The following is a 26,746-nucleotide window of genomic DNA, read 5'->3' as shown; positions in this document are numbered from 1 at the left end:
CACCAAGGCAGAAGCGACTCTCATCGCTGAAGACGACACGTCTCCGCTCGTCCCTCCATTCACGCCTGTCGCGACACCACTGGAGGCGGGCTGCACGATGTTGGGGCGTGAGCGGAAGACGGCCTAACGGTGTGCGGGATCGTAGCCCAGCTTCATGGAGACGGTTGCGAATGGTCCTCGCCGATACCCCAGGAGCAACAGTGTCCCTAATTTGCTGGGAAGTGGCGGTGCGGTCCCCTACGGCACTGCGTAGGATCCTACGGTCTTGGCGTGCATCCGTGCGTCGCTGCGGTCCGGTCCCAGATCGACGGGCACGTGCACCTTCCGCCGACCACTGGCGACAACATCGATGTACTGTGGAGACCTCACGCCCCACGTGTTGAGCAATTCGGCGGTACGTCCACCCGGCCTCCCGCATGCCCACTATACGCCCTCGCTCAAAGTCCGTCAACTGCACATACGGTTCACGTCCACTCTGTCGCGGCATGCTACCAGTGTTAAAGACTGCGATGGAGCTCCGTATGCCACGGCAAACTGGCTGACACTGACGGCGGCGGTGCACAAATGCTGCGCAATTAGCGCCATTCGACGGCCAACACCGCGGTTCCTGGTGTGTCCGCTGTGCCGTGCGTGTGATCATTGCTTGTACAGCCCTCTCGCAGTGTCCGGAGCAAGTATGGTGGGTCTGACACACCGGTGTCAATGTGTTCTTTTTTCCATTTCCAGGAGTGTATAATAATTCCAATCCCAAAGAATGCAGGTGTTGACAGATGTGAAAATTACTGAGTTATCTGTTTAATAAGCCACAATTGCAAAATACTAACAAGAATTCTTCACAGACAAATGGAAAAACTGGTAGAAGCTGACCTCAGGGAAGATCAGTTTGGATTCCGTAGAAATGTTGGAACACGTGAGGCAATACTGACCCTACGACATATCTTAGAAGCTAGATTAAGGAAAGGCAAACATACATTTCTAGCATTTGTAGACTTAGAGAAAGCTTTTGACAATGTTGACTGGAATACTCTCTTTCAAATTCTGAAGGTGGCAGGGGTAAAATACAGGGAGCAGAATGCTATTTACAATTTTTACAGAAACTAGATGGCAGTTATAAGAGTTGAGGTGCATGAAAGGGAAGCAGTGGTTGGGAAGGGAGTGAGACAGGGTTGTAGCCTATCCCCGATGTAATTCAATCTGTATATTGAGTAAGCAGTAAAGGAAACAAAAGAAAAATTCGGAGTAGGTATTAAAATCCATGGAGAAGAAATAAAAACTTTTGAGGTTCGCCGATGACATTGTAATTCTGTCAGAGACAGCAAAGGACCTGGAAGAGCAGTTGAATGGAATGGACAGTGTCTTGAAAGGAGGGTATAAGATAAACATAAATAAAAGCAAAATGAGGATAATGGAATATAGTTGAATTAAGTCGGGCAATGCTGAGGGAATTAGATTATGAAATGAGACACTTAAAGTAAGAAATGAGTTTTGCTATTTGGGAAGCAAAATAACTGATGATCAAAGTAGAGAGGATATAAAATGTACACTGGCAATGGTGAGGAAAGCGTTTCTGAAGAAGAGAAATTTGTTAACATCAAGTAGCCATGTATGGAAGAGTAACATGGACGATAAATAGTTTAGACAAGAGGAGAATAGAAGCTTTTGAAATGTGGTGCTACAGAAGAATGCCGAAGATTAGATGGGTAGGTCACGTAACTAATGAGGAGGTATTGAATAGAATTGGAGAGAAGAGAAATTTGTGGCACAACTTGACTAGAAGAAGGGATGGTTGGTAGGGCATATTCTGGGGTATCAAGGGATCGCCAATTTAGTATTGGAGGGCAGTGTGGAGGGTAAAAATGGTAGTGGGAGACCAAGAGATGAATACACTAAACTGATTCAGAAGGATGTAGGTTGCAGTAGGTACTGGGAGATGAAGAAGCTTGCACAGGATAGAGTAGCATGGAGAGCTGCATCAACTCTGTCTCTGGACTGAAGACCACAACAACAGCGAAAACAGTAGAATGTGCCCAGGTTGCAAAGATACCAAAGGAGTTGTTATAAATGGAGTTAATGTAACAAAGCAGAAATTACTAGTGCTGTCAAATTTAAATGAACTTTATATAGCTTTCAAAAATTCTCCTCCTGAATGCAAAATTGGAAGAGTAAAATTTTGTGACCTCCACCCTAAGTGGTGTACTTTGGCTGGATCCTCAGGGGAAACACTCCGTATGTGTATGTTTATATCATCAAAATGTGAAACTGATGACTGCAGGTCCAAAACTTAGTGATCTTAACTATAAAGAGTTACTAGGTTTAATGGTCTGTGACACTAACATTTATGGCTGCACGATGAGTTAGTGTAATAAATGCCCTGGTAAGGAAACCTTTGTTGAATTGTTTCATGAATATGATGAGGGAAAGCCAGACAGTATTACCTTCAAACAGTGGGTCACAACTGACAGGGCAGAAATGATAATAGTGGTTAAATGTTAGGGAGAGTACTTGGAATTTTTAATTGATAACTTACAAAAACTCAGAAGTCACCACTACGTTTCTAAAATTCAAAGTAAGTTTTTGAAGACAAAGAGCACAACTTCATGAAACTGAATGCATAGTGCTACCGTATTTTGCAGAAAATTTTACATTTGTGATTCAGGATGCAATACAAGGGTACCACTGGGTCAATGACCAGGCAACAGCGCATCCATGTATTCCATACTTTAAAAATGAGGAAGATGAAGTTCGCAGTTCTTCAATTTGCATTCTAAGCGACTACCTGGAGCACAACACTTTGGCTGTATGTGTGTTTCAAAAGTATATCATACATTACATAAAAGAAAATTTTCCCAAGGTTCAGAAGCTGATATGCTTTTCAGATGGAAATGGTAGTCAGTATAAGAACAAAAAGAGTTTTTAAAATCTGTGCAATCACAAAGTAGGCTATGGGTTGGAAGCTGAATGGCACTTTTTTGTATCTTGCCATGGTAAAAATGCATGTGATGGAGTACGAAGTACAACGTAACGTCAAGCAAGTAAAGCCAGCCTACAAAGACCAACTACAGACCTAATTCTCACAGTACAGGACACATATGTCTTTTGCAAAGATAATATTAAAGGCATTACCTATTTTCTGATCAAGAAAGAGGAAGTGGTTCTGCATATGAAAACAACACTTCAAACCAGATTTGAAAACTTTACAGCAATAAAAGGAACAAGGCATTTCCACAAATTCCTTGGCATTGCAGAAAACTTAGTTCAATGATATGTAACATCAGAAACCAAAATTTATGAGGATAATTGAGTCAGTAAAATTACATATCTGTCTTTATCGTTGAATGACATAGTGGCATGTGTGTATGATGGACAGTTGTGGCTTGCAGAGGTTCATAGAATAAGTTTTTACCACCCTGCTGGCCCAAGAACATCATTCAAGAAATCTACTAGTGACAAAGTTTGGATACCAATGAAAAATGTTTTAAGGAAACTTTCAGTGCTTGAACTTACCACAGCGACTTGGAGGTCTTATTCTGTATCACAGAAGCGGTCTGAAGAGATAAGTGTTCTTAACACTCACTGTTTAGTAACAGTCACATCTCAAAGGATGTTAACTGAAAATATTTATTTTGAGTATGTCAAAGTAATATATATGTTAATTTCAGTGATGTTTCCACTTTCTGTATATAATTCAGTGTTTCCACTTTTTGCATATAATTCAGTACCTTACTTCAATAGTAACTGATTACATCCTGCCAATATCGCACATAAATAGGCAACAACCGTAAGATCAGTTGTAGAGTTATTTGAATTATCTCCTCATTTTCAAAAATTCGTATCTTTGTTCACGGTCACATAAAAATGTTTAAATTTTTACAGTACGTTGCTATCATATAGGTGTACAAACTGTGCAAAAATCATACTTTTATATTCAGTCCCACCTGAAATAACTAAACCACCCCCCCCCCCCCCAAAAAAAAAAATAAAATAAAATAAAAAATAAATAAATATTCAAATTTCAGAAATTCACAAAAATTAAGGAAACACTTGTAAGTGTTCTTCTTCTATATGAGACTAGTAGTGTATGGTATCTAACTACAGAAAAAAGTATTGTCATAAATCACTTCTTGTTTGTTATTTTTGGACCTAAAAAGTGGATTCTTGAAAATTTGGATACCAAACTTTGGAGCTTATTTTGACTGGTTATTTTTCAATTTGGGGTATTTTGTGTAATACACAATATTGTAGAGGACACTTTTATAAAAAAAATCATGTCAATTGCAATGTTGTAACTTAACCCAGTGCAGAGAGATTCATATTTTTACTAACATCTCTAAACTGAAAGATTGTAGTGCACTTACAAACGAAAATGGCCGCTGTTCAGTAAAGGTGAAAGGTAAAATTTTTTTAAAAACTGTTTAGAACTTCTCAATTATAGGGTAATCACCTATACAAAAATTAAAATACTTAAAAATGGTCAATCAACCAACTTCATTTTTATTGGACCAATTCATTTGGATTGACCCAGAAATAAATAAATGACCTGTCTTCCTAATTTATCCTATTATCTAAATTGGGTCCAGTCCCGAGTCATCTGGATAACTGTTGCAAGTTCTATAATACTATTATTTTTCTCTCGTAACAGTAGCATTTGATGGAATGATATTAACTACATCATAATAAATTTTGTAAAGAATACTTGACATCAATATAGCATTGGTCCAAAACATATATTTCATGAAAATAATGTAGTTTGATTTGTTATTAATTGTAAATGCCACAATCAAGCACAAAATTATTAATTAGTTTAATTAATATATACTAGCTTTTCTAGCTGCAATTTGATAAATTGATCATGACCGAAGCCTTATATCAAGCACAGTATATGACTTGACATAGTGAAAACATCTTAGCTCCTGTATGTTTAACATTTTTGAAGACAGCCTCTAACAGATAATGAAAAACTTTTATCTTTTTTGCATTTGGAACAATTAATCAGGAAGGAAATTACTCTAACAACTTCATCCATTCACCAGTTACACCCCCCCCCCCCCACCCCCCTCCACACACATTGATGCACCCATCCCCAGTCATTTCGGTAAATATCTAATAACATCACAGCCATTGTTTATGCTGAATCAATGTAACAAAGTTGTGTGGACTTTTGCCAGCATCTTCATCTTCATCTACAGCAAAATCTAGGTACATACTCTGCAAGCCACAATATGGTGCGTGGTGGAGGGCACCTTGTACCACAGCTAATCATTTCCTTTCCAGTTCCACTTGCGGATAGAGCAAGGAGAAAAATGCCTGTCTATATGCCTCCATATGAGCCCTAATTTTTTGTATCTTATCTGCATGGTCCCTATGTGTAATGCATGTTGGCAGCAGTAGGATTGTTCTCAAGTCAGCTTCAAATGCCATTTCTCTAAACTTTCTCAGTAGTATTCTTCAAAATGAATGCCTTCTGATTGAACCTAATGGTAAAAAATCTTGCAACTCACTTCTGAGTTGCTTTGATGTCTTCTTTCAATCTGATCTGAGACAGACCCCAAATGTTCATGAATAGGTCACACCAGCATTCTATGTGCAATCACCTTTACAGATGAACCAATTTTCCTAAAATTCTCGCAATAAATTGAAGTCAACCATTCATCTTCCCTACCACAATTCTCACACGCTTCTTCCATTTCATATCACTTTTCAATGCCACACCAAAATATTTAAATGATGAAATGATGTTACTTTGTCAATTTTGTCTAGATCATCTTTTATCAACCTACAGTCACTTATCTTTGACGCCTTCCTGTACACCCCAGCACCGTCAGCACAACTGCAGATTGCTGCCCACCCTGTCTGCAGATCATTTACCTACATAGCAACAGTACTATCACACTTCTCTCCGGCACTCTGTCTCTAATGAACACTCGCTATAGACGACAATGTACCGGGTCCCATTACTTAAGATGTTTTCGAGGCATTCACAATCTGGGAGCCTGTTCTGTATGCACGTATCTTCGTTAACCATCTGCACTGGGGTCCCATGTCTGATGCTTTTCAGAAATTTACAAATATGGAATCAGCCTGTTGCCATTCATCCATAGTTCACAGTATATCATGTGAGAAAATGTTTTCTAAAGCCGTGCTGATTTGTGGACATGAGCTTTTCGGTCTCTAGGAAATTTATTATGTTTGAACTCAGAATACGCTCTTGAATTCTGAACCAATGTTAAGGATATTGGTCTGTAATTTTGCAGGTCCATTTTGCGCTGGCTAAGAGGTTTGTGATAAGTGCAGACTATGTAAGGGGCCAATCATGTAGAGTACTCTCTGCAGAACTGAATTGAGATTCCATCCACACCTGATGACTTATTTGTTCTCAACTCTTTCAGTTGTTTCTCTATTCCAGGGATGTTTATTACTATATCATCCATACAGGACTCTCTGCATTGGTTGAATGACAGTATGTTTGTACAATCTTCCTGTGTGAACAATTTCTTCAATTTGGAATTTAAAACCTTGGCCTTCCCTTGGTTGTCTTCTACTACCAAACCAGACAGGTCAGTGGGTGACTGAATGGAAGCCTCAGACCCACTTAACGATTTTACATAGGACCACAGTTTTTTCAGGTTCTCCGCCAGCTCTTTAGCCAAGGAATGACAGTGGTAGCTGTTGTATGCTTTGCACACAGATCTTTTCACAGACACATGAATTTCTACTATCCTTCATACTGTTGTCATTTGTGAATCCTCCTTTGAACTGAGAGTGCAACGGCCTTTGCTTCCTCAGCATTTTCCAAATTTTGTTATTAAACCACAATGAGTCTTCTTCGTCCTTAATCCACTTACTAGACACATAATTGTCCAGAGCACAATTTACAATCTGTTTAAACTTTGCACACAATTTCTCTAAGGCCATAATTTAGGAACTATATGATTCCAGTTCAATGTCCAAGTGAGATGCTAACAGTTGTATATGAATATAGTAACTGTTCTTGAAAGAACAAAAGCCATTGATGACCGTGCAGCTTCTCTAGAATAAATGATAATTAATTGAAACCATTAGCTGCAGACAGGTTTTTTTGATATACCTCGATGGGGACAGTTGAAAATGTGTGCCCTGGCCGGGACTCGAACCCGGGATCTCCTGCTTACATGGCAGACACACTGTCCATCTGAGCCACTGAAGACATAGATGAACAGCGCGACTGCAGGGACTTATCCCTTGCATGCTTCCTGTGAGACCCACATTCCCAACTGTCCACAATCTACATACGTACGTAATTTACCTAATAGATATTTAGCCACCCACTCATTACTGCAGTCGCGCTATTTATCTGTGTCCTCAGTGGCTCAGATGGATAGAGCGTCTGCCATGTAAGCAGGAGATCCCGGGTTCAAGTCCCGGTCGAGACATGCATTTTCAACTGCCCCATCGAGGTACACTCCTGGAAATGGAAAAAAGAACACATTGACAACGGTGTGTCAGACCCACCATACTTGCTCCGCACGCTGCGAGAGGGCTGTACAAGCAATGATCACACGCACGGCACAGCGGACACACCAGGAACCGCGGTGTTGGCCGTCGAATGGCGCTAGCTGCGCAGCATTTGTGCACCGCCGCCGTCAGTGTCATCCAGTTTGCCGTGGCATATGGAGCTCCATCGCAGTCTTTAACACTGGTAGCATGCCGCGACAGAGTGGACGTGAACCGTATGTGCAGTTGACGGACTTTGAGCGAGGGCGTATAGTGGGCATGCGGGAGGCCGGGTGGACGTACCGCCGAATTGCTCAACACGTGGGGCGTGAGGTCTCCACAGTACATCGATGTAGTCGCCAGTGGTCGGCGGAAGGTGCACGTGCCCGTCGACCTGGGACCGGACCGCAGCGACGCACGGATGCACGCCAAGACCGTAGGATCCTACGCAGTGCCGTAGGGGACCGCACCGCCACTTCCCAGCAAATTAGGGACACTGTTGCTCCTGGGGTATCGGCGAGAACCATTCGCAACCGTCTCCATGAAGCTGGGCTACGGTCCCGCACACCGTTAGGCCGTCTTCCGCTCACGCCCCAACATCGTGCAGCCCGCCTCCAGTGGTGTCGCGACAGGCGTGAATGGAGGGACGAATGGAGACGTGTCGTCTTCAGCGATGAGAGTCGCTTCTGCCTTGGTGCCAATGATGGTCGTATGCGTGTTTGGCGCCGTGCAGGTGAGCGCCACAATCAGGACTGCATACGACCGAGGCACACAGGGCCAACACCCGGCATCATGGTGTGGGGAGCGATCTCCTACAATGGCCGTACACCACTGGTGATCGTCGAGGGGACACTGGATGGTGCACGGTACATCCAAACCGTCATCGAACCCATCGTTCTACCATTCCTAGACCGGCAAGGGAACTTGCTGTTCCAACAGGACAATGCACGTCCGCATGTATCCCGTGCCACCCAACGTGCTCTAGAAGGTGTAAGTCAACTACCCTGGCCAGCAAGATCTCCGGATCTGTCTCCCATTGAGCATGTTTGGGAGTGGATGAAGCGTCGTCTCACACGGTCTGCACGTCCAGCACGAACGCTGGTCCAACTGAGGCGCCAGGTGGAAATGGCATGGCAAGCCGTTCCACAGGACTACATCCAGCATCTCTACGATCGTCTCCATGGGAGAATAGCAGCCTGCATTGCTGCGAAAGGTGGATATACACTGTACTAGTGCCGACATTGTGCATGCTCTGTTGCCTGTGTCTATGTGCCTGTGGTTCTGTCAGTTAGTCCCAAAGCCCCCTCAATCAATAAGATCTGCTGTCTGTTGATAGATAGATATAGACAATTAAAAAACCAGATACCAATTGCATCAAGTATCTTGGACAGTGTAGCTGCAAGCAGGAATGTGTCAATAAAGTTTCCCCTTCCTGGGACAATGAATTCACGGTGTTCTTATTTCAATTTCCAGGAGTGTATATCAAAAACACCTGTTGGCAGCTGAGAGTTTCAATTAATTATTATTTATGCTAACAATTGCTTATCTGCTCTTTCTAGCAGAAATACTCTCTTAACCCTCTTGACTGCTTTATTAACCTTCATAACCATATTCGCTTTGATGACATCATGATCACTAATCCCATCTCTATACTGACGCCAACGATACAGTCCAGCCTGCTTGCAGCTACACTGTCCAAGATACTTGATGCAATTGGTATCTGGTTTTTTAATTGTCTATATCTATCTATCAACAGACAGCAGATCTTATTGATTGAGGGGGCTTTGGGACTAACTGGCGATTCAAAAATTACTTCCTTAAGATAGAGGTGTCCGCTAAAAGTGGACGGATCCAGTCAGAGGGGTCAAACTATAAAATGAGGAAGCTAAAAACACACACAGTAGAAGGCACAAAGGGGTAGGTCAAATCTAAAAATTGGAAAAACAGAAGGATAAAAGAGTGGTCTGTGCAAGGGGAAGTGGTCATGGCTCTTAGACCCACAAAATGCGATGAGAGGTCCCAATCACAACCACCCTGCCCTGCTCCAGGAGTAAAGCAAAACCTTATAACTAAAAATAAAAACCACTTTCATGGAGGAAACTAATGACCACTTCTACCATCCATGAATCATCTTCTAATATTAATGACGAAGGGAGAAAAGAAGGGGACATTCCACCAATATATGGGGTTCCATCAGTCTGGCTCCAGTCAGTCTCCTTGACTGTGCAGAATTTATTACTGTGAGCAATAGCACACCAAATGTCACTCCACTTGTGGGCAAAGAGAGATCTTCTGCATATCTGCACTGGGAATCATGAAAGAAAATGGGTCAAGTATCTGCCTCTCCAGCCAAACGGTCAGCCAGTTCATTCCTTGGGATGCCCACATGACTTGGGATCCAGAGAAAGACAACTGAGCCAATGCCAGAGAGGTGATCATGGATTACAGAGACAAAAGGGTGATGAGAGTAGCATTGGTCAATAGTCCACAGACTGCTCATTGAGTCAGTACATAATAAAACACTGTGGAGGTAGGCATGAGTAACAAAATGGAGTGTTCTGCTAATGGCTATCAGCTCTGCTCTGAACACACTACATGATGCTGGCAGTAAATGGTGTTTCATCCCAGTAGGAGATGTAAAAGCATATCCTGTCTTATCTATCATTTTAAAGCAATCGGCATAGAAGATGGCAGCACCCTGGAACTCTTCAAGGCCAGAACATACAAGACACTGGAATATTGGATGGGGAACAGAGACCTTAGGACACTGGAATAGGTGGGTCCTAATCCATCGTATAGGCATCATCGAAGAGGAGGATGTGGGGTGGTGGGGCTGCAGGAGGAAATACATGGTGCACAGTCCAGTGAGTGGAGATCCCAACAGAGGGAAGTGAGACTCATTCAAACTGGCAATCCCACTCGAGGGCGGGTATCGGGAGGGAGACATCCTTCATGGGCAAAGAGGAAGGGGTACATGGAATTGTTGAATGGTAATTGTGTAAGAACCCAAAAGTTGGCTCCATCCTATTTGTAGAGGGGGAATACCACATCTGAGAGGAGACTGCCAAGAGAACTAGAGCAAAAGGCATCAATAGCCACATGCCCCCCATAATGATGAACAGGCTCAAATAGTTTCTAAGTAGAAGCAGTCACTACGCCGTAAGCCTGACAATCGTAATCTGGTCTGGACAAAACCAGAGTGCAGTAAAGATGGAGAAGAGTAGCTCGGTCTGCACGCTAAGATGTGTAGGATAGAAGGCAAAAGCATTAAGCTTCCCCATGCAGGTAGTCTTCAGGTGGCGAATAAGGGGTCGCCACATTAGCGTTTTATCAAAAATAATGGCCAAGAAATGGGACTGTGCTACACTATCCAGGCACAGGTTGCCTAAATAAAGTTCTGGATTGGTGTGTACTGTGGGTTGATGGCAAAAATACATAACCTGCATTTTGGAGGGAGAAAACTGGAAGCCATGGGATAGGGCCCATGCAGAGGCCCACTGGATGGCATCTTGGAGCTGGCATTCAGCAGGTGCTACTGAGTGGAAGCTGCACCAGACGCAAAAATTTTCAGCACACAACAACAGCATAACCAGAGACCCAACAGGGGTTACAAAGCCCATTGATAGACTGTGACACTTAACACAGAACCCTGTGGAATGCCATTCTCCTGGATCGGAAGGGTGCCGAGTGAAGTACCAACTCGAGCTCCGAAGGGCCAGTGCGACAAAAACACATGGATAAAATTTGGAAGGAGGCTGCAAAAGCCCCAGTCATGGAGACTAATTAAAATGTAATGGCACTAAGCCATGTCATATGCCTCGTATGTCAAAGGTGGTCAGACACGGTGTCAGCATTTGGCAAAAGCCTGTCAGATTGCAATTTCCGATATAAGTAAATGGTCAGTTGTACATCGTCCTTCTCAGGAACCACAGTGATATAGGGACAAAAGGCCCAGAGATTCAAGTATCCAACATAATCTAAATCTAACCAGCCTCTTGAGCAGTTTACGAAGGAAATTGGTCAGGCTAACCTGTCGGTAGCTGTCGAGAGACATTGGGTTCTTCCCGGGCTTAAGTATGGTGATAACTATGCTGTCTTGCCATTGCAAGAGCCAAATGTGGTTGAAGACCCTGAGTAGAGTGAGTGTAATCTGGGCCTCGCACCGAGTACTGTGAAGAGGTACGAGACTGCAAGAATTCCAATTCAGTAAAGGGTTCATTATAGGCTTCAGTTTGGCATGGGTTGAAACAGAGGGGAGGGGCTTCTACAAATTGTCGTTTCTGCCGGAGAAAGGTAGCAGAACAGGAAGAGGACGCAGATGCTGCCCCAAAGTGTGTCGCTAGGTGTTCTGCAAGGACCGATAGATCAGCACACAGTGCACCTTGGAGGATAAGACCCAGAACGATTGATTGTCACTGGTAGCCCAGAAGGCTATGGAGCTTGGACCAATCCAGGTATGAAGAAGCATATGTTCACAGGGAAGAAAGATAGTGCTCCCAGAATTCCTTTTTACCATGCTTAATAAGTTAGCAAGCCTTAGCATGGAGACACTTAAAAGGTTAGTCTGTGAAGAGTGTCGTTTAAAATTGTTGCAGTATCCTTGGTGGTCCTGGATGGTAATTGCTATGTCCTTGGTCCACCACAGCACTGGTCGACAATGAGGGGAACCTATTGATAGGGGATAGCAATGCCAGCAGCATGAAGAATAGTGTCAGAGAGTCTTGCATGACTGCATAAATGCAATCCATGAGAGAGGTGTTGAAGTGCACAGCAGATGTATATAAAGGCCGACTGGCTCTGCAGAATGCTCAATGAAGGGCCTGTCTGCCTGATGGCAGGAGGAGAATGACAGAGTGGTCACTGTCACGAAGATCATCATGTCGTGACCAGTGCAGTGAAGCCACAAGAGCAGGGGAGGAGATTGTGAGATTTATGGCAGAAAAGGTGCCATGAGCAGCACTGAAGTGCGTAGGAGACACAAATTGAAGTGTGTAATAATCACAATTAGAAGACCCCTACTCATCGAAGAGGCACTCTCCCACAGAGGCTGGTGTACGCTGAAGTCCCCAAGGAGGAGGTACAGGGGTGAGAGTTGCTGCACTAACGTAGGCAGTTCAATGTAAGGAAGTGGCCTACCTGTAGGGAGGTAAATGTTGCAGATGGTGATTGCTGGGGTCGTTTGCATTTGTACTGCTATTGCTTCCAGGTCAGCACAAAGGGGGAGCCAGGCACTAATGACATTGGTGCAAACCGAAGTGCAGACCAGTCCAGGTACTGTCTTGGGGCTGGCACAGTTCCAACAGAATGCCCAATAACTATGAAACATTGAATAGTGGTCATCACAGAAGTGCATTTCTTGAATAGGAAAACAGAATGCAGAATAAGAGGAAACAAGTTGTTGTATTTCAGCAGGTGATAGTAATACCCATTGCAATTCCACTTGATTATCGTGTGGTGAGAGTCCATGTTACACAGAAACAAGCTGAGGGGAGGTCACGTCATAGGTTCAGTGATCATCATTGACAAGGATGAGATGACATCCATAAAATCTGGGTTTGATTCAGAGTGAGTAGGGGGATTCAAGCTCCACAGGATGCCGAGGAAGCCTCGTCCTTGGACTTGTGCTTCTTCTTCCTCTTCCTCGGAGGGATTAGTGTTATCAGTAAAGGAACAGACTGCAATAATGTCCTGATTGAACAGGAAGCATGCAGCTTTGGGGCGGAGTGTGGGTTCCTCGACTGACCAAAGATTGTAGGCTTCCTATGTTTAGAACAGTGGGGCCAGAGAAGAGCATTTCATCTCTGGCTGAAAATGAGGAGGAGGAGGAGTGGTTCCTTGATGGGAAGGAACGGGAGCCGCAGGGAGGAAGGGGAGGAAATGGAAAGGGGAAGTGCGGAAGATAGGGAGAGGAGAGGGGGAAAGGACCACGGTAAGGAAGAGGTGGAAGGGAGAAAGAATGTAACAGACACAAAAGTAGAGGACATCAACACAGGGTGGACTCAGTCAATTTCTGACAACTCTCAGTATATGAAAAATGATCAATGGACTTGTACTCTTAGATCTTCTTTTCTTTCTTGTAAGCTGGGAAATCTGGAGACTTTGGAGAGTGGCAGTCACGACAATTTACACAAGCAGGTGGCTGAACACAGGGGCTTCCCTCATTGAATGGGTGTGCACAGTCATCACACAGAGGGTCTGCCATACAGTGGAAAGACATATGCCTAAAATGCAAAAACCGAATGCACCTCATGGGTGGTGGAATGCATGGCTCCATGCCACATCGGTACCACATAACCCTGACCTTCTCCAGGAGGGTATCTCCCTCAAAAGCCAGAATAAAGGCACCAGTATCAGTGCAGTTGTCTTTACAACCCTTCTGCTGTTTGAGAACAGCCAGATATTTGCAGCTGATAAGCTTCATGTGCCAAGCATCTGGTCTGACACCACCCACTCTGACCAGGGGCTCTCCAACTGGGTGCCACCCAGCCAAAGCAAGGGCCGTCAGGCACAGCGGCCATTGCTGGGAGTTCTAGTGCTCCGTAATGACAAACAACCACTCCTTGGCATAATGGGGACGCAACAGCTCTGGTATAAGTAGTGCAAACTGTGTGTTGTCGAGGGTCTAGCCAGATGGGTACGTAACAGCCCAATCACATGGACTGTCTACATGTGCTAATGACCTAGAGGGGTGGACGGAGGCTACAGTGGAGAAGCAAGAGGGGAAGTAAAGAGAGGAAGTGAAGAGGGGAGAGCAACCTACAGCACAGACTCTAGGGAGAGAGCTCTTCCCCAACTGGCTCACACTAAAGACAAAAAAATTTAGAAGTGGAGGTCAAATGCCAAGGGGGGACCAAAAATGCTTAAAAAAAGGAGTGAGAGAGAACAGACCAGAAGAACAAAAGTGCAAGGAATGTAGGGAACCAGGTGGATAGCCAGGTTGACATAAATAAGAAAACAGAGAGAGGAAGGAGGGTGCAGCGGGGAACGAGCGAGGATGAGAAGGGAGGGGCACGGTGAAGGAAAAGCAGCCCAGGAAGGAAGAACAGGCTGCAATAGCTGGGAGCCCCACGTGTGCTATGCAGGCACTCATGAACAAACCATGAGCCCCTCGGAGTAGGCAGGCAGGTTGGAGTGAAAGCTTTTACTATTTCAAACTGTGCGTCCCACTTGCTTTGTGTTGTATGCTTCTCGCTACCAGAAATGCAGAGTTACAAAATTACTAAATCTTTACTAAATCACGAGTAAGCACACTACATAAATGAAATGAAACCATTGGGTCTTACAATCAATTAGTTAGCCTCACACAAGCGGATTTCTGCGATGGGCCAGAACTGGGAACCTCTTCTGTGAATACTTTTGTTAGATTCAGCCTGCCAATCTCCAGCCCATTGTTTCCCATTAACGTGCAGAACCTGCTCATCAGATCTAGTCTCCCAGATCCACCTGGTGGCCCGGTCCCTTCGTGTGTGGTTTAAACAGGTGTGGGTTTCTGGAATTTATCCAAGGCCCCAGGACTGCAAAGCTTGACCGACAGGTCAGAGGCCACAGGTAACTGATTTCAGGCCGGTGCTACTATGTCTTGCCAAAAGTACATTGTACACTGCAGCATTTTAGACATTATTTTACTGTGGCACATATTTGTATTTTAAAATTCATTCATATCACTGAGAGCAAGTTAGTACAGATGGTAATAGGAAACTGTTGAGGTCACCTGCGATTTTTATGCTACATACTTGTACAAGGTGTTTTAAAATTCCTATTAGAAGCTTCTATATTTTGTATAGTATACATAGTAGATAAATACTAGATAAGGGACACTTGTCTGGAAATGTATTGTTTGGATGTAAAATAAGTTTGAAGGTCAAACCAGTGAAATCGCAAGGTACGGACACAGTGGAGACAATGATCTCTGACCTATGTGTTCTACACAAACCCATGGCACAAGCAATGTTTCTAGTGCTCATCATTGGGTTCTCTTGTACGTAATGAAGGACATCTCATTCTACCATCATGAGCACTGTGTCCATGGAGCACCACAGTAATACTTGGTAACATACCAGTTTCTTGTAGACATTTTTCAGTTGATCAAAACTAGACATGATTGTCTTAATGGGAATTCCACGATCGTTCATTAAATAAAATATGGCGTTTCAGTCTTTGATCGCTATTCTTTATTTTCAGTTACCGGGTTTGGGCTAGCTGCTCATCTTCAGATCATATATTGCAGTTACAGAGTAACTTGTCCATATAGAACAATCGAATCGCTGTCATAAGTAAAGTCTTACTTATGACAGCGAACCGATTGTTCTGTACGGCCAAGTTACTTTGTAACTGCAATATATGATCTGAAGATGGGCAGCTAGCCTGAAACCGGTAATTGAAAATAGAGAATAGTGATCAAAGACTGAAATGCCATATTTTATTTTTCAGCTGGACAATATTTGTATCTTATGTTAATTACATCAGAGGCTGATGATGATGCCCTCTTCCGTTTGTGTTCATACCACGAAGAACAAGATTTTAGAGTGATCCCTCTTCTGCTTGTGTTCATACTGCATAGCAAAAGATCTGAAAGTGATTTGATCTTCAAAATTACTTACATCCAAATGATACATTTCCGGACATGGCTTCCTTATCAAAACTTAATCTAGTAACCCATTGAAGCCTAGAATAGGAATTGCAAAACATTCTGTATATTTCACAAAAGAAAAACAGCATGAAATGGGTGAAAAATGGATTGCAAAAGGTGAAATTCTAGTCATATGGCTCTGATTCAGAATCATCGGCATGCCCCTGAGAACTGTGGATATTGAATATACTAGCAAGAGGGCATTCTTGATCCTTTGCAGTGATGTGTGTGTGTGTAAATTCTAGAACCACTCAGTCTTCTACCATCTCGAACACACAATATTCTAGATACGAGTGTGGGATGGTAGAATCCTACCTACTGCGCGTCACATGTCTGTGTGTGCAGGTTTAAAATCCAGTCGCGGGAAGAAGGTAGATGCGGCGGTCGAACAGCACCAACAAGTGCTTGTTGGACAATTCATAGATCTTTTGGAGGAAGAACCATGGAGTTTTTATGCCGCTCTGTGCTTATTGTGTCATTGAATATTGTTAAGTGAAACAAGAACAGTTGAAAAAGTACTTTTACAGCCTCTTGACTCAGCCTTGGTAGAGGCAAGACATATTTTCTGATCATCATGGTAGTCAAGCCAACTTTCTTTTAACTGTGACTCATTTTGTTTCTAACGTTTGAAGTTTGGGGGAATAAATCAGTATAACCCACACTCACACTTTAAGTCATCGAAACATTTGTGTGTGTGTGTGTGTGTGTGTGTGTGTGTGTGTGTGTGTTGCTGAAGAGCACTCAACGGCAAGGTTATCAGCGGTCTTTGCACACATTTAAAGAAATGAATGTGGATAAAATAACTAAAATGAGCTCATACATGCTAAGACAATGGGAAAGAATGAAAGATGCTATACAGTAGACTAAAACACAAGTAAAATGACAAAGTAGTTAAAATGAAGGCACAGAAAAATGTAACTGGCTGACTGCTTATGTAAAATATGGGTGAGCCAGTCACCCTGTTAACCATCTCTCTAAAATCTTGGACAATTCACAAGAATTGAAAACTCTAACTACATTTGTTTGAACATCACCTTAAATAGATTGCAGATCCATCAGCAAATCAGCAGTGGCCCACTGGTCAGAAAATAAAATGCAGTCCAATAAAATTTGATGCACAGTGATCTGTGTACCACACACTAGAGGGTCTTCTTGCCAAAGCAAGAAACGAAGCGCCATAGGGCTGTGGCCTTTATAAAGATGAGTGAGGAGAACCTTGTCCCATCTACATGGCTGGAAGGAAGTACACCACAGTCGCATTGTGGTCTTTACTAGACAGAGGCTATTGTCTGCCACTTCTAGCCATTCATCCTCCGATCAATGCAAGACTCTGATGCTCAACAGCAAGATTACTTGATGATGCCACCTGAAATATCAGAGGATCATGACATGCCTCCTTGGCTGCTAAATCTGCCCTTTCATTCCCCACAATACTCACGTGCCCTTGTACCCAACAGAAACACACTTCCTTCCCCATTTTTTGTAGTTGGAGGAGAGTATACTGGATATTTAGGACTACTTTATCTGCTAGGTACAAACACTGTAGAGAGTGAAGTGCAGTCATAGGATCAGAACAACAAGAAATTTAGCACTGGAAGACTGTCTCATCTGCTCCAGTGCCCAAAAGATCACATGTAACTCTGCATCAAAGACAGTACAGTCTTGTGGAAGTCGGACCTTCAGGGCACGATCTGGAAAAACAACAGAGCAACAAACAAGTCACCCTGTTTCGACCCATCCATAAAAATGGCTACATAGCTGCAGTGCTCAGATAAAACGTCATAAAATACTGGATTAAAAATGGAAGCAGGAGTGCAATCTCTCCTGTACCACTGAAATCTAAAACTACTTTGGACTTCTCCAGCAACGAGGAGGCAGACCGTTAAAATCCTGGATTTTGTGTCGTACTTGCTTCACACTGAGTGATTCTAGCACACACTGCATGCAGATTCCAAATGGCATTGTGGCTCTTGGGTGATTGGAGTAAAGGTATTCCAGACGCAGATGGGCAACAGTATGGTGTGCTGGTGAAGTCAAAGCTGCAAGGAAGTTACAGGTCTGATGCACCATGAGGAGCTGCTGCTGCAGTACGGTAAGTGGCAGTTCCTCAGCCTCAGCACAGAGGGTGGGTATGCTACTGGTCCTATAAGCATCTGTGGCCAGCCCAATTCCCTAATAGTGGGCAGCGTCAAAGATCTTCAAATTAGAAAGCCTTGCTGATCCATCCACTGTGCACCTATAGTCCTCTGCTAACACACAAAAGCCCTATAAAACTGGAGGAGACATGCCCTGTCTGGTAACAAAGACCTATTGTTACAGCACTTTATGATGTTCAGCGCCTTGAGAGATCTGACTTTCAGGTCTCTTACGTGCAGCAACCATGACAATTTGGAGTAAAAAATGAGGCCCAGAAACCTCAGCGAGTCTCTATAATGTATTTAGGATGGTGTCCCTCATGCGCAAGTCAGGTACATCTACCTCTACATCTACATGGATACTCTGCAAATCACATTTAAGTGCCTGGCAGAGGGTTCATCGAACCACCTTCACAATTCTCTATTATTCCAATCTTGTGTAGCGTGCGGAAAGAATTAACATCTATATCTTTCCATACGAGTTCTGATTTCCCTTATTTTACCTTGGTGATTTTTCCTCCCTATGTAAGTCGGTGTCAACAAAATATTTTCGCATTTGGAGGAGAAAGTTGGTGAATGGAATTTTGTGAGAAGATTCAGTCGCAACGAAAAATGCCTTTCTTTTAATGATGTCCAGCCCAAATCCTGTATCATTTCTGTGACACACTCTCCCATATTTCGCGATAATACAAAACGTGCTGCCTTTCTTTGAACTTTTTCCATGTACTCCGTCAGTCCTATCTGGTAAGAATCCCACACCGCGCAGAAGTATTCTAAAAGAGGACGGACAAGTGTAGTGTAGGCAGTCTCCTTATTAGATCTGTTACATTTTCTAAGTGTCCTGCAATAAAACACAGTCTTTGGTTAGCCTTCTCCATGACATTTTCTATGTTTTCCTCCTAGTTTAAGTTGTTCGTACTTGTAATACCTAGCTGTTTAGTTGAATTTACAGTTTTTAGATTAGACTGATTTATCATGTAACCAAAGTTTAACGAGTTACTTTTAGCACTCATGTGGATGACCTCACACTTTTCGTTATGTAGGGTCAACTGCCAATTTTCGCATCATTCAGATATTTTTTCAAAATCATTTTGCAATTTGTTTTGATCTTCTGATTAATTTATTAGTTGATAGACAACAGCGTCATCTGCAAACAACTGAAGGCGGCTGCTCACATTATCTCCCAAATCGTTTATATAGATAAGGAACATCAAAGGGCCTATAACATTACCTTGGGGAACTCCAGATATCACTTCTGTTTTACTCAATGACTTTCCGTCAAGTACTACGAACTGTGACCTCTCTGACAGGAAATCAGAAATCCAGTCACATAACTGAGACGATATTCCATAAGCACACAATTTCATTACGAGCCGCTTGTGTGGTACAGTGTCAGAAGCCTTCCGGAAATCCAGAAATACGGAATCGATCTAAAATCCCTTGTCAATAGCACTCAACACTTCATATGAATAAAGAGCCAGTTGTGTTTTACAGGAACAATGTTTTCTAAACCCATGTTGACTGTGTGTCAGTAGACCATTTTCTTCGAGGTAATTCATAATGTTCGAACACAATATATGTTCTAAAATCCTGCTGCATATCAACGTTAACAATATGGGCCTGTAATTTAGTGGATTATTCCTACTGCCTTTCTTGAATATTGGTGTGACCTGTGCAACTTTCCAGTCTTTGGGTACAGATCTTTCTTCGAGCGAATGGTTGCATATGATTGTTAAGTATGGAGCTAATGCATCAGCATACTCCGAAAGGAACCTAATTGGTATACAGTCTGGACCAGAAGACTTGCTTTTATTAAGTGATTTAAGTTGTTTCACTACTCCGAGGATACTTTACTTCTACATCACTCATGTTGGCAGCTGATCTCGATTCGAATTCTGGAATATTTACTTCATATTCTTCTGTGAAGGCATTTCGGAAGGCTGTGTTTAGTAACTCTGCTTTGGCAGCACTGTCTTTGATAGTTTCTCCATTGCTATCACACAGAGAAGGCATTGATTGTTTCTTAACGCTAACATACTTCACATATGAACAGAATCTCTTGATTTTCTGCCAGGTTTCGAGACAAAGTTTCGCTGTGGCAACTGTTATAGGCATCTCGCATTGAAGTCCGCGCTAAATTTTGAGCTTCTGCAAAAGATCGCCTATCTTGGGGATTTTGTGTCTGTTTAAATTTGACATGTTTGTTTCATTGTTTCTGCAACAGTGTTCTAAGCCGTTGTGTGTACCGAGGAGCATCAGCTCAGTCGTTTTTTAATTTATTTTGTATAAATCTTTCAATTGCTGCCGATACTATTTCTTTGAATTTAAGCCACATCTGGCCTAAATTAATTTGGAATGAGTGGAGATTGTCTCTCAGGAAGGTGTCAAGTGAATTTTTATCTGCTTTTTTGAATAGATATATTTTTGCTTATTTTTCAAGGATTTGGGGATTACAGTATTGAATCTCACTATGACAACCCTATGTTCACTAATCCCTGAATTGGTTTCGATGCTCGTTATTAACTCAGGATTATTTGTTGCCAAGAGGTCAAGTGTATGTTCACAACCATTTACTATTCGCGTGGGCTCATGAACTAACTGCTCGAAATAATTTTCAGAGAATACGTTTAGCACAATTTCGGACGATATTTTATGCGGACCTATGGAATTCAACATGTATTTTCGCCAAGATATTGAGGGTAAATTAAAGTCACCACCAACTATTATCATAGAAGTTGGGTACGTGTTTGAAGTCAGACTCAAGTTTTCTTTGAACCTTTCAGCAATTGTATCATCTGAATTGGGAGATCAGTAAAAGGATCAGATTATTATTTTATTCTGGTTGCCAACAATGACCTCTGCCCATACAAACTCACAGGAAATAGTTACTTCAATTTCGTGACAAGTTAAACTACTTCTGACAGCAACAAACACAGCCACCATCAACCGTGTTTACCCTATCCTTTCGGAACACCATTAGGTTCTTCGCAAAAATTTCGGCTTAGCTTATATCCGGCTTTAGGTAAACTAAAACTACAACGAGAAAGATTAAAATGAACACACTCATACTTACCTGCAGAAAACCGAAAACCCGTCTTTGCAGCCTACTCTTCTAACATCTGCACTGTAAGTTGCAACTGACAGCTCGCTGTTGCAACACTGGAGGAGAACAGAACACAGCAAAATCATCCATAAATAAGGAGCACTGTAAAGGACTCCTTACATGGACATGATACTATATACGGCTATGGAAAAGAGGGTAATACAAAACATTGTCCTGAGAGACACCATTCTCCTACTCAAATTGACCTGACAGCGTGTCACCAATTCGAGTCCTAAAAAACTGCTGACACAGGAAAGACCATAACAAGATGAGGAGGTGGCCATGAAACCCTTCTTTGATGCAGTTGTGTGCGAATACTGTGCCTGTAAGTAATTTTATATCCCTTACGGATAGCAAAGAAGATGGCAATACGGTGACAGTTACATATGAAAGACTGCTGAATAGCCGCCTCTAGCAGGGTCAGGTTGTTGATCATGGACCGAAATCTCCAGAATCTACACAGAGTGGCTAAGGAGTTGTCTGGTCTCTAACAGCGAAACCAGACAATGGTTAACCATTCGCTCCATAATCTTTCCTATACAACTTTCCTGATTTGAGGCGAGGCATCAAATGTGCCTCTCTCCATGAGTTGGGAAAGTTACCTGTCTGCCATATAAGATTAAAACATTCAAGGAGGATTACCTTTGATGCCACTGGCAAATATTGAAGTGTGCAGTACTGGATTTGATCGTGACCAGGTGTAGTGTCATGAGTCTCTGACAGTGTAAATTGCAGCTCCCACATGGAGAAAGGAGAACTGTAGGCCTCAGAACCGTCAGATCTGTAGTCCAATTTGCCTCTCTCTACAGTTCACAGTAGCGATGAAATGGCGGAGTTTTTGCAAAATGATCAGCCAACGTTCGAGTGCTGTCTCTGGGTATTGTTAGTAGACACCCCTGTTTCTACAATGCCGCTATCAGGAAGTGAGTGTGTTTACTGAAAATCCTCCGGAGGGCTTCCCATACTTCTGTAGAACAAGTGGAATGTTTGTTTGAGTACTGGAACACTTGCCATGAGCTTTTCTTGCCCTCCTTCATGATGCGTCAAGCCTTGGCTCTTGTGACTCGTACAGACTGTGAGGTTGCTGTTGAGCAGCATTTAAACATCGAAGAGCCACATGCTGGTTCCAGGTTGCTGAACAGCACTCATCTGTCCACCGACGTACTGGTCACCTCCTAAGATAACCTGAAGACTGTGGTATGTGTAAGTCAAAGGCATGATGTGACCCACCCATTCCTCGATGCTGTCACAGTGTTGAAACGTAGCCAACAGGCTGGACAGTGCCAATTTTGCCCTGCTGATCATCCATTTTGGTGGTTTCTGTTCAAGCAATTCTCTATCCAGCAGGTAGGTGGATCCACAGTGTGAAGTGGTCACTGGAATGTAGGTCACCATTTTCTCTCCACTGTGCTGAGTGTGCAAGGGCTGGAGAGAAGAAAGAGAGGTCTATGGCTGAGGATGACTCAGTAGCAGCTGAGAAATGTGTGGGACTGCCAGTGTTGAGGATGCACGGCATCTGAGAAAATCATGAGGTTCTCCAAGACTAACTCCTGGAACAGGTACAGTTTGAGCTCCATAAGTCATTATGGGCACCGAAATTACCCAGTAGGAGAAATGGAAGGGGCAGTTGTTCAATAAGGCCTGGAAGAGCCCCAGAGTCTTATTGCATCCTGTGGAGGTAAGTACAGGGAGTAGATAGTGATTGTCTGACTCGCATGAACTGCGACGACTACTGCTTGTAGGCCAGTAACTAAGGGGAGAGTAGAGGAGTGTTGTGTGTTATTGACAAGATGTAAACAGTAATGAAATTCTAAACTCAGATACCGCAGAGACAGGCTGGACAGTGAAGAGGGAAGCGTGTTTATAGCGATAAGAAGTGAAATAGTATCGAAGGAAATTGATGGAGATCCGAACTGTGAAATAATTTGGGTGAAGGTCATGGTTAAAGCAGGCTCAGACATGGTAATTGGATGTCTCTATAGGCCCCCTGGCTCAGCAGCTGTTGTGGCTGAGCACCTGAAGGATAATTTGGAAAATATTTAGAGCAGATTTCCCCACCATGTTATAGTTCTGGGTGGAGATTTTAATTTTCTGGATATAGGCTGGGAGACACAAACGTTCATAATGGGTGGCAGGGACAAAGAATCCAGTGAAATTTTTGTAAGTGCTTTATCGGAAAACTACCTTGAGCAGTTAAACAGAGAACCGACTCGTGGCGATAACATATTAGACCTTCTGCTGACAAACAGACCCGAACTATTTGAAACAGTTAACGCAGAACAGGGAATCAGTGATCATAAAGCGGTCACTGCATCAATGATTTCAGCCGTAAATAGAAATATTAAAAAAGGTAGGAAGATTTCTCTGTTTAGCAAAAGTGACAAAAAGCAGATTTCAGAGTACCTGATGGCTCAACACAAAAAGTTTTGTTTTAAGTACAGATAGTGTTGAGGATCAGTGGACAAAGTTCAAAACAATCGTACAACATGCGTTAGATGAGTATGTGCCAATCAAGATCGTAAGAGATGGAAAAGAGCCACCGTGGTACAACAACCGCATTAGAAAACTGCTGCAGAAGCAAAGGGAACTTCACAGCAAACAAACATAGCCAACGCCTTGCAGACAAACAAAAATTACGTGAAGCAAAATGTAATGTGAGGAGGGCTATGCGAGAGGCGTTCAATGAATTCGAAAGTAAAGTTCTATGTACTGACTTGGCAGAAAATCCTAAGAAATTTTGGTCTTATGTCAAAGCGGTAGGTGGATCAAAACAAAATGTCCAGACACTCTGTGACCAAAATGGTACTGAAACAGAGGATGACAGACTAAAGGCAGAAATACTAAATGGCTTTTTCCAAAGCTGTTTCACAGAGGAAGACTGCACTGTAGTTCCTTCTCTAGATTGTCGCACAGATGACAAAATGGTAGTTGTTGAAATAGACGACAGAGGGATAGAGAAACAATCAAAATCGCTCAAAAGAGGAAAGGCCGCTGGACCTGATGGGATACCAGTTCGATTTTACACAGAGTACACGAAGGAACTTTCCCCCCTTCTTGCAGCAGTGTACCGTAGGTCTCTAGAAGAGCGTAGCGTTCCAAAGGATTGGAAAAGGGCGAGGGGACGTCGAACAGATGTGCAGAACTATAGACCTATATCTCTAACGTCGATCAGTTGTAGAATTTTGGAACATCTATTATGTTTGAGTATAATGACTTTTCTGGAAACTAGAAATCTACTCTGTAGGAGACCGCATGGGTTTCGGAAAAGATGATCATGTGAAACCCAGCTCGTGCTATTCATCCACGAGACTCAGAGGGTCATAGACACGGGTTCCCAGATAGATGCCGTGTTTCTTGACTTCCGCAAGGTGTTCGATACAGTTCCCCAGTCGTTTAATGAGCAAAGTAAGAGCATATGGGTAAGAGCATATGGACTATCAGACCAATTGCGTGATTGGATTGAAGAGTTCCTAGATAACAGAACGCAGCATGTCATTCTCAATGGAGAGAAGTCTTCCGAAGTAAGAGTGATTTCAGGTGTGCCGCAGGGGAGTGTCGTAGGACCATTGCTATTCACAATATACATAAATGACCTTGTGGATGACATCGGAAATTCACTGAGGCTTTTTGCGGATGATGCTGTGGTATATCGAGAGGTTTTAACAATGAAAAATTGCACTGAAATGCAGGAGGATCTGCAGCAAATTGACGCATGGTGCAGAGAATGGCAATTGAATCTCAATGTAGAGAAGTGTAATGTGCTGCGAATACATAGAAAGAAAGATCCCATATCATTTAGCTACAATATAGCAGGTCAGCAACTGGAAGAAGTTAATTCCATAATTTATCTGGGAGTACACATTAGGAGTGATTTAAAATGGAATGATCATATAAAGTTGATCGTCGGTAAAGCAGATGCCAGACTGAGATTCATTAGAAGAATCCTAAGGAAATGCAATCCGAAAACAAAGGAAGTAGGTTACAGTATGCTTGTTCGCCCACTGCTTGATTACTGCTCAGCAGTGTGGGATCAGTACCAGATAGGGTTGATAGAAAAGAGAGAGAGAGAGAGAGAGAGAGAGAGAGAGAGAGAGAGAGAAGATCAAACGGAGAGCAGTGCGCTTCGTTACAGGATTATTTAGTAATCACGAAAGTGTTACGGAGATGATAGATAAACTCCAGTGGAAGACTCAGCAGGAGAGACGCTCAGTAGCTCGGTACAGGCTTTTGTTGAAGTTTCGAGAACATACCTTCACCGAGGAGTCAAGCAGTATATTGCTCCCTCCTACGTATATCTTGCGAAGAGACCATGAGGATAAAATCAGAGAGATTAGAGCCCACACAGAGGCATACCGACAATCCTTCTTTCCACGAACAATATGAGACTGGAACAGAAGGGAGAACCGATAGAGGTACTCGAGTTACCCTCCGCCACACACCGTCAGGTGGCTTCCGGAGTACGGATGTAGATGTAGACAAACACAGCAACACCTCCCTTGGCATCAGTAGCTTTGAAGTGTTTTCTGTAAACACAAGTACAGGGGTTGTGCCAGTGCCAGTAGTTCCAGTTCCTCCACATGAGTCCTGAACCCATTCATGTTCCACTATAGTATGGGAGCCATTTACTGTGGGGTTCGTACTTTCACTCTGTCTTTCCACTGGGGTGAAAGCCCACAGCGGTTGAGTTTCAGGCATGGGGCAGGATGGTTGCCCCGGGCAGACTTCACAATCCATTGGCTCTGAAGGAGAGTCATGAAGTTGAATGACAGACATGGACTGATGGTCTACTGCCTGCTTTCGCCTGTGGCGGAAGCTTCCCATTTGCTTTCTTGGCCTGGGATGGCTTTGCAGGAACTACTGCAGCAGCGGCAGCAGAGGCAGTGCTGGATTCTTTTACAAGACTCTGCCTTTGGAAGTACTGTTACCTCCACAGTGGTGGTAACTCTGGCTTTCTATGATGTTCTCGGAGGTGTTATGGGCTCTGAAACAACTGCAGCTTGACAAGACATAGGAAACGGAGATACTAGTGCTAACACTAGCAACCTCCATTTGTGTAAAGGTGTTGGCTGTCAAAATAGGCTTTTTAAGGACCCAAGAAAATGATGCAGTGAATGCGCGAGGCTCCATGGCCTTATAGACCTTTTTCACCTCTCCATATGGGATGCATTTTGATGTCTTACTCCCCTGTATCTTTTGTTCTTCAAGGAAGACAGTGCAATTCCTATTCCAGACAGGGTGAGCCTCAGAACAATTTTCACACTCTGGAGGGGAGGAGCAGCCAACTCCACAGGGTGGCCTTGCCACATTTTCCACAAATGGCTTCACCCGTACATGCTAAGGTGGTGTGCGCCACGTTGGGGACATATGGCCTTATTCCTAGGTGAAGTAAACCTGACTTGATATGCACTG

General features: G+C 43.2%; 1 protein-coding gene across 1 annotated transcript in view; it reads right to left on the bottom strand.

The window, feature by feature from the left end:
* The window catches only part of LOC124805491, a 139,741-nt gene that overhangs the window by 24,160 nt on the left and 88,835 nt on the right, over positions 1–26,746 (bottom strand). The gene's annotated exons all lie outside the window — the stretch shown is intronic.

The sequence above is a fragment of the Schistocerca piceifrons genome, chromosome 7, assembly GCF_021461385.2.
Source record: "Schistocerca piceifrons isolate TAMUIC-IGC-003096 chromosome 7, iqSchPice1.1, whole genome shotgun sequence".
Taxonomy (NCBI): domain Eukaryota; kingdom Metazoa; phylum Arthropoda; class Insecta; order Orthoptera; family Acrididae; genus Schistocerca; species Schistocerca piceifrons.
This window is presented reverse-complemented; position numbering and strand designations above follow the sequence as displayed.